At 37.3% G+C, this 11,514-nt stretch overlaps 1 non-coding gene across 1 annotated transcript; it reads left to right on the top strand.

Moving 5' to 3' along the window:
• The first annotated feature begins 1,378 nt into the window (after positions 1–1,378).
• LOC124898269 lies at positions 1,379–1,484 on the top strand. The gene has a single exon (XR_007055244.1). It is a non-coding gene; the product is annotated as a small nucleolar RNA R71 (small nucleolar RNA).
• The last annotated feature ends 10,030 nt before the right edge of the window (positions 1,485–11,514 follow it).

Here is an 11,514-nt window from a genome sequence, read left to right as displayed (position 1 = left end):
TATTTAGGAATTCCCTTGACATATTCTCAAGAATAAACTATGGAGTCCTCACTTTCTTTGATATATGATTAGTTTGAAAGTTATCACCAGTGTCTATATATTCATCCATAGGGTCACTACCGGACAAACATTATCCTTTCTCTATATTAGGGTCAACAGGATCAAAGTTTTAAATATCTTCACTACATTTGAAAAATTCATTTTTAGATTAGGATCACCTATATCCTAAGGATTGGGATTTGGGTAATCATTTTTGTATAGGACATAAAAATTTGAAACAACATGATCAAAGCGAATCAATTTGTTAACTGGATCTAGGAAACCATGATCCAAAAAGGTCCAGTTATCTTTGAGAAAACCATTTTTTAGAAAGGTTTTCCATTAATTATCTTTATATGGAATTTTGGTTCTTGAATTATCAAGTCATCACCCAAGAAGGTCATTTCATGACCTAAGATCATCACTGTTCCTCTATCTATATATTTTTTGCTTGATTCTATTTTCCTTGTGGATTGTTCATGGGTTGCATCGACATTCATTTGGCTTAGCTGCCACCACCCCAGGTTATTTTAACTTGTTATAGACATCCTTCTATATCCCTAAGATGTGCACTAGTGTGAGTTCTAGAATCTTTCTTTTTGCAGGAACCTTCTCCAACTCTTTCTGTCTTAGACTAACTAAACTTACATTTTCTTTTTAATGTTATCCATGAGCGCCATAGGTGTCTTTGTGTTTTATGATACAACTAGTTGCCGTACTTGATGCCCATGTTCATTGATGGAGTTTTATATTTCTTTAACAATTTTAGCCTATTGCACATAAACTGTTTCATTATCTCTTCTAATGAATTGTTTGGATATTGAGCTTGAGGTTGTTGGAAGTTATATTATGGTCTACGCTAATTCTAGTTACCACCCAATAGAGTTTAAGATGAAATCTAAAACTCTAATAGTAGTTATTTTTCTAAAAACCACCATAACAATTCTGTTGGCAAAAATATTAAATAGATTCAGGATTTATAAGACATCCCTAATGCATAATTTTATCCATAAGAATCACATATTACTTTCATCAGCTACACTTACTTTACTTGTTCCACCTGCATAATGCTTTGGTTGGTGACCAGATTATTTATTGAATAACTGAGAAATTCCTATAAATGTTGAAGCAACACCGTTTATTTCTAGCACACTCAGATTTTTCTATGCTACAAAGACTTGACACATTTTTTGATAATATTTTTTACCTGAAGACATCAATTTAAGAATTGTATCATAATTTTTAGACAAAATTTATCCTTTAGAAGTGGTGTGTAGTAGTACTTTAGAATCCAACTTCAATCCCTCGATGAAATTATATTTGATGGTCTCATTTGGTTGCTTATGATGAGGGAAATATTACAAATAGCCCTTATATCTATCCCATGCCTGAGGCACTGAGTCAACATCTTTTTATATAAATCTAGATATCTTTCCTCTCAAAACTTTTATCCTTCCAGATAAGAAAAACTTATTTAGAAATTTATCTGACATGATCTTCTATGAAGTGATAGCACCTGCGGGCTCTTTCTACAGTTATATTTTAGCTTCATCAATCAAAGAAAATGGTAATAAGGAAAATTTCACATACTTGTTCGAGACATTTTAATGCTGGAAATTTTTTTCAGCTTGACAAATGTCAAGATGTGCTTATGTGGGTATTTATAAGGCCTACCCTAACACTGGCATGTATTTTGAATCAGTCACCTCATTCCTTCTTTAAGACTAGAATTCCTGGTGATTTTAGGCTTCACGATAGCCTTTGATGCATTTTCTAGGCTAGGCTAAGAAAAGTTTTAACACTTGGACTCTGTTTCATGTTGCTACCTCTTCCTATTGAGTTACAATTTCATTAATAAGGTTAGCATTAAGATTGCATTCATCCATTCATCTTTATACTCTCAATGCTCTTTTGAATTTTGGATCAAAAGGAGCTAATGGATTGCCTTGACTTCTATGTTTAGCGTACACAATCTCTTTCACCTGAGATGAACAGAAACAATGAAAGTAATGTGATCTAAATTATGTGAATATGGTCTCAAATAAGAAAATAATCTTTAACATGTCTCTAAAATTGGCGTCAAAAACATGTTGTATCCAAATATTTATGTGATTTAACGTAGCCGTACAAGTTATATAGGATGTTATGCCCAGATATCTTACCCACCGAGACTTGAAAAATCACTCGCCTAATTCAAATTTATTTATGCTATTCAAAAAAAGAAACAAGTAATTCTTTCAAATTAAACTATGCTATGATTAACTAGAAAATGATGAAAAGAGCTTTAGGCTTGATAGATGTTTAGTTTTAACTAATTTTTGAGAGAAGTCTAGGGTTTTGGTGATCCAACAATCTGGTTGAGTCTTCCTATCGTCATATTTATTATAATGCCCGCATGTTTCTAAGCTAGGAAGTGAATAAGTATTCCTACGTATGAAATATCCTATCCTGTTATTCATACTTTATTACATGACTTACAATGAATATCCTAGTAATAGGATAGCTTATGATGCAATAATCATGTTCATATGAGTCACTTAAGGTAATCCAAGCTAAGAGTTTTTGAATCCATCAAGTTATAGTGTTCGATTTTGCAAGGGTCATATTTGAACGAGCATAACTCAATGTTAATGTGTTATTTTAGCTGATTTAGAACAACTAAATTTTAGAGAATCGAATTAGCTTTTCGACAATACCAATTTCACCTTAATCAAATACCCGAGTAAAAGGTTATGCCCATTTTCGTGAGAGACAGTAAGGATAGGCGATTGGTTAGGCGCAGCCCAACCCAAGCATAGGCGATTGGTTAGGCGCCGCCCGACATAGCTTAGGTAATCACTTGGGCGTCACCTAAGTCAGTTCCAGGTGCAAATAACACTCCGTTTTGAGTTATTTTAAGGGTAATTAAGTCTTTTAACACTCCTTACACGTCCCTAAACTTAACCCTATGAAATATATAGCTTCTAAACATATTACAACCCAATTATCATCTCAAAGCTCATCATCCAAGAGTACTAAAAGATAAAAACTACTAGGGTTGCGTAACTAAGCTTGAAGATCCGATTTCAAGGAAATTCCTCCGTCAATCATCAAGAATCTTCCTTCTAAGGTATGCGTGAGTTGATTTATGGATCCCTTTCATCCATAAAGCTCAAAAATCCTCTTTTTCATTATAAAGTATGATTTCTATGTTGTTGGGTGTTGATGATCATGTTGTTGATATTAGATGATTCCCAAGATGGAATCTTTATATGTTTTTTTGAATTTCATGATATCATATGAGTTGGAAACATGTAAATTTTGTTGTTCATGATGTATAATTTGATGATTTTACCTATGCTTAAGATGTGCATGTAAGGTGTTTGATAAAATGCCTAAGAAACTAGAAATCATGCAATATAGCTAAATTTTGACTAAGTGAATGATTCAACATATGCCCTTACATTCCAATGACTTCTATGTTGATAATGTGCCTTGTAATTGTTGTTGGAATACTCATGAACTATTCTTATGAGATTATGCTATGTTTACTTCCAAATCCTACTTATGAACAAGATGTATGATAACCATGCAATCCATATGAACATCCATGCTATTGGTATGTGTTGCCAATATGATTACGCAATGAACATGATATTAAGCTTGTGCAAGTACTTCAATATGATATGAAATCCTTTCCATGCAATACATTGTTGATAACTATGCTTAGTATGAGATCCCTACTTATGATATTATAAACTATGGACTCTACTCTTATGATCAAGTCAGTTATGTGTGTCAGTTTTCTTCCATCGAGTCCTGGAGGTACTTGTACCCGAAAACTATAGTTGTGTGCCTAGAGCCATGTCATGTTTCACGATATCCAAACTCAAGCTATGATTCCATAGACTTCAATTAGTCATGTGACTCAGGAAAATTTCATGATCTTAGTCAGTTGTCAGATATCAGTAACATTCCACCAGTCAATGGAATTTAGTAATATTAAGTCATGCATAGTCAGTTCCATTCCCTCTATTTGGGAGTTGAGGTTAGCACCGAGTGAACCCAAGAATGGGAACTCACCCGCTAGTTTCGGGTATGATTCTTAGTCGTCATCCTTATGTTTCGGAACTACGTAGACAGTGTAGGTTGAGACATCTTCACCCATCATATTAGGATTGATAAGCTGGCTTAACCCATCAGTTTAGGGTTCCCACCGTTCTCATTGAGTACCTGCCAGATAAGGGTCACTCACATGCTGTCCTTACCTGTGGCACGGTATTGACACCCCTCTAGTTGGGGTAGAGATTAGACCCTAGCTTAGCCATAATGACATACATGGGGCATATCGATTAAACACTACTTCCCACAGTTTTAGTATCAGTCTCAGTAAAAAGAACTCAAGGTGTTCTTCAAATTTGAGTATATACAGGACTATCAGATATAGCTATCCATGCTATCAGTTTCAGTATCATTCATAACAGTTATCAGTAAACCATGTATTAGCTTGCAGGTCATGCTATCACATATTCATGGTCCTAATTTCTATATATATGTGTTTGCCCTCCCACGTTAATTTTAGTCAGTCAGTGTCATTCATGCATGATACCCTTTATGTTCAGCCTACCTTCCTCGTATACTCAGTACTCTAGTTGTACTGATGCATTTGCGCTATGGTTAGTTCTTTTTATGTTACACCATAGGTTCCGAGACACGATCTCCTGGCCAGTAGTAGTAGTAGTAGCACTCTAGTCTCAGAGACACAATGACTCTTTATTGATTCGAGGAAAATATGATTTGACTCATATATTTATTTCTTCAGCTTAGTTTTATGGAGTTAGTTGGAGATATATTCCTTCAACTCCCTATTCAGATAGTTTAGAGGCTTTCTTATTTATGTTTAGATTTACGTTCAGATTGAGTTGTTTTGGGTATTTTCACCCACATGATTGTATTCAGTTGAACCATATATCCTTACAGTTCTATGTGTTCCATATTATTATATCATGATTTGCAGTATACAAGTACAGATATCAGTCATGGGTTAGCTTGAGGTCGCTCGGGGTCATGAGCACCATGTAGCATTCTGGTTTAGTGAATCGGGGTGTTACAAACTTGGTATCAGAGCCTAAGGTTCAATAGAGTCCTAAGAAGCCTGAAAGCCACATCTAGTAGAGTCTTGTACATGGGTGTGTTGCACGCCACATTTATGTGCGGGAGGCTATAAGATATTTTAGGAACAATTCCCTTTCTTCATTATTCAAGTCATGCTAGTAAGCATAATCACAAGTTAAACTCTCAGTCTAATCCATTCTTCTCTTATTCCAGACCATGGCCCTAAAGAGAAGAAACCAGCCAGCTCCTCAGCCCAAAGATCCTTTGGGTGAACATGTTTGCCATGCAGATTTTAGAGCCGTATTTACCACACTTTCTCAGTCCATGGCTGCACAGACTGAATGGTCACCAGTCATTCCGGCCAATCCATTGGCCAGTCCTAAAGAAGCTAGGGTTCGTGACTTCACCCGGATAAACCCTCCATCTTTCCATGGGTTTAAGTCAGATGAGGACCCTCAGGAGTTCATTAACCAAGCCAAAAAGGTCATTAAAATTATGGGAGTTACTTCTATTGAGAGTGTTGAGTTAGCCGCCTACCAGTTATAGGATGTTTCTCATGATTGGTACAAACAGTGGAAGTCTGAGAGGTTAGATGATACAGGCCCTATCGAGTGGGAGGAATTTGTCACAGCCTTCTTAGACAAATTCTTTCCCCAAGAGCTGAGGAAAGCCACAGTTCTTAAGTTCATCAACTTCAGGCAGGGGAATATGATGGATAAGGTGCATTCTCTCAAATTTACTCAGATAGTCAGGTATGCTCCTCATATGGTTGCAGACAATAGAGCTAGGATGAGCATGTTCATGTCAAGGGTCAACCATAACATAGTAAATGAGTATAGGTCTGTGATTCTGATCGGTGATATGAACTTAGCCAAACTCATGACCCATGCCCAACAAGTAAAAGAGCAGAAGTTTAAGACTAGGGAGAGGTAGAACAAAAGAGCAAGGTCAGGTAATTTCAAATTTACTCACCCCAAGTCAGATGGAGAAAACCGTTCACAGTTTCACTCTAAGTCAGTGGTTCCAGCTCCTTTCTCTGCCAGTGTTCCAGTGCCGAAGTTCAGAGATGGCAATAGAGACAAATCACTAGTCTCTAAATCTCAGGAAAGTATTAGCAGTTCTTGAATGAATCCCCTTTATCAGACTTATGTTAAGAACTACAAGGGCATTTGCAGAGCCGGTAGTGATGTCTGTTTTGGTTATGGCAAGCTGGCCACAAGATTAGTGAGTGTCTGCAGCCAAGTCTTCAGGGTTAGTAAAATCATTCTACAGCGCAGTTTAGTTGCCCAAACCAGCAGGGTGCCATTTCTAGTGCTACAAGTGGGCAATGCCCAAACAAACTCTATGCTCTTCAGTCCTGACAGGATAAGGAAAATTCTCCTGATGTCGTTACTGGTACATTACAGATTTTCCATGTTCATTTTTATAATTTTCTAGACCCAGGTGCATCTTTGTCTTTTTTTACTCCATACATAGCAGGTAATTTCAGAATCAGTCCCGAAGTCCTAGCAGAGCCCTTCTTAGTCTCTACCCTAGTGGGTAAAACCATCATAGTTCGGTGGGTATACAGTAACTGCCCGGTTATGATATCTTAGAAGTCCACATCAGTAGATTTAGTGAAGTTAGAGATGACTAATTTTGATATCATTCTCGGAATGGATTGGCTTCATTCCTGCTAGCCACAGTCGACTACAAAAATAAAATAGTTTAGTTTCAGTTCCTGAATGAGCTCGTCCAAGAGTGGTAGGGTAGCATTTCAGCGTTTAGGGGTCAACTTGTTTCCTACCTTTGGGAAAGGAAAATGATTTCTAAGGGGTGTGAGTATCATCTCATGCATGTTAAAGATTCCAGTTCAGAATATCCCAGCCTCAAAACAGTCCCTGTTGTTAATGATTACTCAGTTGTCTTTCCTGAAGATCTTCCAGGCATTCCTCCCGAAAGGGAAATAGACTTTGGCATAGACCTTTTTTCGGATACTCAACCTATTTCTATTTTGCCATACAGAATGGAACCAACAGAATTCAATGAACTGTAAGATCAGTTGAAGGATCTCTTAGATAAAAGATTTATCAGACCCAACATTTCCCTATGGGGTGCGCCAGTATTATTCGTGCACAAGAAAGACGGTTCTTTCAGGATATGTACTGATTACCGTCAACTCAACAAGGTCACGGTCAAGAATAGATATCCTCTTCCCAGGATTAATGTATATTCTACCAACTTCAAGGTACCGGTTACTTCTCCAAGATAGACCTCAGATCAGGCTATCATCAGCTCAGAGTTGGAGAATATGACATTTCGTTGACAACTTTCCAAACATGGTATGGTCACTTCAAATTTTTAGTCATGTCATTTGGTCTTACCAATGCCCTTGCAGCTTTTATGGATTTGATGAACCGTGTGTTCAAGCAGTACTTGGACATGTTTGCATAGTCTTCATAGATGATATTCTGGTCTATTATCACACAGAGCGTGATCATGCAGAACATCTCAGTATTGTTCTTCAAACTCTCAGGGATCATTAATTATTCGCTAAGTTCAGCAAGTGCGAATTTTGGCTAAGATCAGTAGAATTCCTTGGCTATATTATTTCCCGTGATGGCATTAGAGTAGATGCTCAGAAAACTGAGGTAGTAAAAAACTGGCCTAGACCCGTATCTCCATCAGATATTAGGAGTTTCTTGGGTTTGGCTGGCTATTACAGATGGTTTGTCGAGGGATAATTTTCTTCTACTATATCTCCCATGTCCAGATTGACTCAAAAGAAGATTAAGTTTTGGTGGTCAGATTCATACGAGAAGAGCTTTCAAGAATTGAAGACTCGACTCACCTCCGCTCCAGTTGTAGCTATTCCAGATGGTTCAGACAGTTTTTTAGTCTTTTGTGATGTATCCAGAGTGGGTTTAGGTTGTGTCCTCATGCAAAATGATAAGTTCATAGCCTACGCCTCCAGACAGTTAAAGCCACATTAGAAGAATTATCCTACTCATGATCTTGAGTTAGCAGCGGTAGTTTTTGCCTTGAAGATTTGGACGCATTATCTCTATGGAGTTCATGTATATGTCTTCACAAACCAAAAAATCCTCTAGTATGTCTTTTTCCAGTATTCATACTTGAGTACATAACTTTCAATGAATATCCTAGTAATAGGATAGCTTATGATGCATTAATCATGTTCATATGAGTCACTTAAGGTAATACAAGCTAAGAGTTTTTGAATCCATCAAGTTATAGTGTTCTATTTTGCAAGGGTCATCTTTGAATGAGTATAACTCTATGTTAATATGTTATTTAGCTGACTTAGAACTACCAAATTATAGAGAATCAAATTAGCTTTCCAACAATACCAATTTCACCTTAATCTAATACCCGAGAGAAAAGTTATGCCCATTTTCGTGAGAGACAGTAGTGATAGGCGATTGGTTAGGCGCCGCCCAACCCAAGCATAGGCGATTGGTTAGGCACCGCCCAACATAGCCTAGGCAATCACTTGGGCATCACCTAAGTCAGTTTCTGGTGCAAAAAACACTCCATTTTGAGTTATTTTAAGGGTAATTAAGTCTTTTAACACTCCTTACATGTCCCTAATCCTAACCCTATTAAATATATAGCTTATAAACATAATACAACCCTATTATCATCTCAATGCTGATCATCCAAGAGTACTAAAAGAGAAAAATAACTAGGGTTGTGTAACTAAGCTTGAAGATCCAATTTCAAGGAAATTCCTCCATCAATCATCAAGAATTTTCCTTCTAAGGTATGCATGAGTTGATTTTTGGATCCCTTTCATCCATAAATGTCAAAAACCCTCTTTTTCATTATAAAGTATGATTTCTATGTTGTTGGGTGTTGATGATCATGTTGTTGATATTGGGTGATTCCCAAGATGGAATCTTTTTATGTTTTTTTGAATTTAATGATATCATATGAGTTGGAAACATGTAAATTTTGTTGTTCATTATGTATAATTTGATGATTTGACCCATGCTTAAGATGTGCATGTAAGGTGTTTGATAAAATGCCTAAGAAACTATAAATCATGCAATATAGCTAAATTGTGACTAAGTGAAGGATTTATCGTATGCCCTTACATTCCAATGATTTCTATGTAGATAATGTGCCTTGTAAATGTTGCTGGAATACTCATGAACTATTCTTATGAGATTATGCTATGTTTACTTGCAAATCCTACTTATGAACAAGATGTATGATAACCATGCAATCCACATGAACATCCATGCTATTGGTATGTGTTGCCAATATGATTATGCAATGAACATGATATTAAGATTGTGCAAGTACTTCAATGTGATATGAAATCCTTTACATACAATACAATGTTGCTAACCATGTTTAGTATGAGATCGTTACCTATGATATTATAAATTATGGACTCTACTCTTATGATCAAGCCAGTCATGTGTGTCAGTTTTCTTCTATCGAGTCCTGGGGTACTTGCACCCGAAAACAATAGCTGTGTGCCTAGAGCCATGTCATGTTTCACGATATCCGAACCCAAGCTATGATACCATAGACTTCAATAAGTCATGTGACTCAGGAAAACTTTATGATCTTATTCATTTGTCGGATATCAGTAACATTCCGTCAGTCAATGGAATTCAGTAATATTAAATCATGCACAGTCAGTTCCATTCCCTCCAGATGGGAGTTGAGGTTATCACCGAGTGAACCCAAGGATGGGAACTTACCCGCCAGTTTAGGGTATGATTCTTAGTAGTCATCCTTATGTTCCAGAACTACGTAGCCAGCATAGGTTGAGAAATCTTAACCCCTCAGATTAGGGTTGATTAGGTGGCTTAACCCATCAGTTTAGGGTTCGCACCGTTCTTATTGAGTACCTGCCAGATATGGGTCACTTATATGTTGTCCTTACCTATGGCACGGTATTGACACCCCTCCAGTTGGGGCAGAGATTAGATGCCAGCTTAGCCATAACGACATACATGGGGCATGTCGGTTAAACACTACTTCCCACAGTTTTAGTGTCAGTCTCAGTAAAAAGAACTCAGGGTGTTCTTTAAATTTTAGTATATACAGGACTATCAGATGTAGCTGTCCATGTTATCAGTTTCAGTATCAGTCATGACAGTTATTAGTAAACCATGTATTAGCTTACAGGTCATGCTATCATGTATTCATGGTCCTAATTTCTATATATATGTGTTTGCACTCCCACGTTAATTTTAGTCAGTCAGTGTTATTCATGCATGAAACCCTTTATGTTCAGCCTACCTTCCTCGTATACCCAGTACTCTAGTTGTACTGACGCATTTGCGCTATGGTTCTTTCTTTTCATGTTACAGCATAGGTTCCGAGACATGATCTCCTGCCCAGCAGTAGCAGTAGCACTCCAGTCGCATAGACACAATGAGTCCTTATTGATTCGAGGACAATATGATTTGACTCATTTATTTATTTCTTTAGCTTAGTTTTACAGAGTTAGTTGGAGATATGTTCCATCAACTCCCTGTTCAGATAGTTTAGAGGCTTTCAGATTTATGTTTAGATTTATGTTCAGTTTGAGTTGCTTTGAGTATTTTCACCCACATGATTGTATTCAGTTGAACATTATGTCCTTACAGTTCTATGAGTTTCACATTATTATATCATGATTTGCAGTATACAAGTATAGATATCAGTCACGAATTGGCTTGTGGTCCCTCGGGGTCATGAGCACCATGTAGCATTCTGTTTTAGCGAATCGGGGTGTTACAAACTTGGTATCAGAGCCTAAGGTTCAATAGAGTCCTAGAAAGACTGAAAGCCGCATCTAGTAGAGTCTTGTACATGGGTGTGTTGCGCGCCACATTTATGTGCGAGAGGCTATAAGATATTTTAGGAACAGTCCCCTTTCTTCATTATTCATGTCATGCTAGTGAGCATAAACACAAGTTAAACTCTCATTCTAATCCATTTTTCTCTTATTCCAGACCATGGCCCTAAAGAGAAAAAACGAGCCAGCTCCTCAGCCCTAAGATCCTTTGGGCGAACATGTTTACGATGCGGAGTTTAGAGCCACATTTACCATACTTTCTCAGTCCATAGCTGCATAGACTAAATGGTCACCAGTCATTCTGGCCAATCCATTGGCCAGTCCCAAAGAAGCTAGGGTTCGTAAATTCACCCGAATAAACCCTCCATCTTTCCATGGGTTTAAGTCTGATGAGGACCCTTAGGAGATTATTAACCAAGTCAAAAAGGTTATTAAAATCATGGGTGTTACTTCTATTGAGAGTGTTGAGTTAGCCGTGTACCTGTTACAGGATGTTGCTCATGATTGGTACAAACAGTGGAAGTCTGAGAGGTTAGACGATACAGGCCCTATCGAGTGGAAGGAATTTGTCACAGCCTTTTTAG

Source organism: Capsicum annuum, chromosome 4, assembly GCF_002878395.1.
Source record: "Capsicum annuum cultivar UCD-10X-F1 chromosome 4, UCD10Xv1.1, whole genome shotgun sequence".
Classification (NCBI taxonomy): Eukaryota; Viridiplantae; Streptophyta; class Magnoliopsida; order Solanales; family Solanaceae; genus Capsicum; species Capsicum annuum.
Note: the sequence above shows the minus strand (reverse complement) of the source record. Positions and strands in the feature narration are given on the sequence as shown.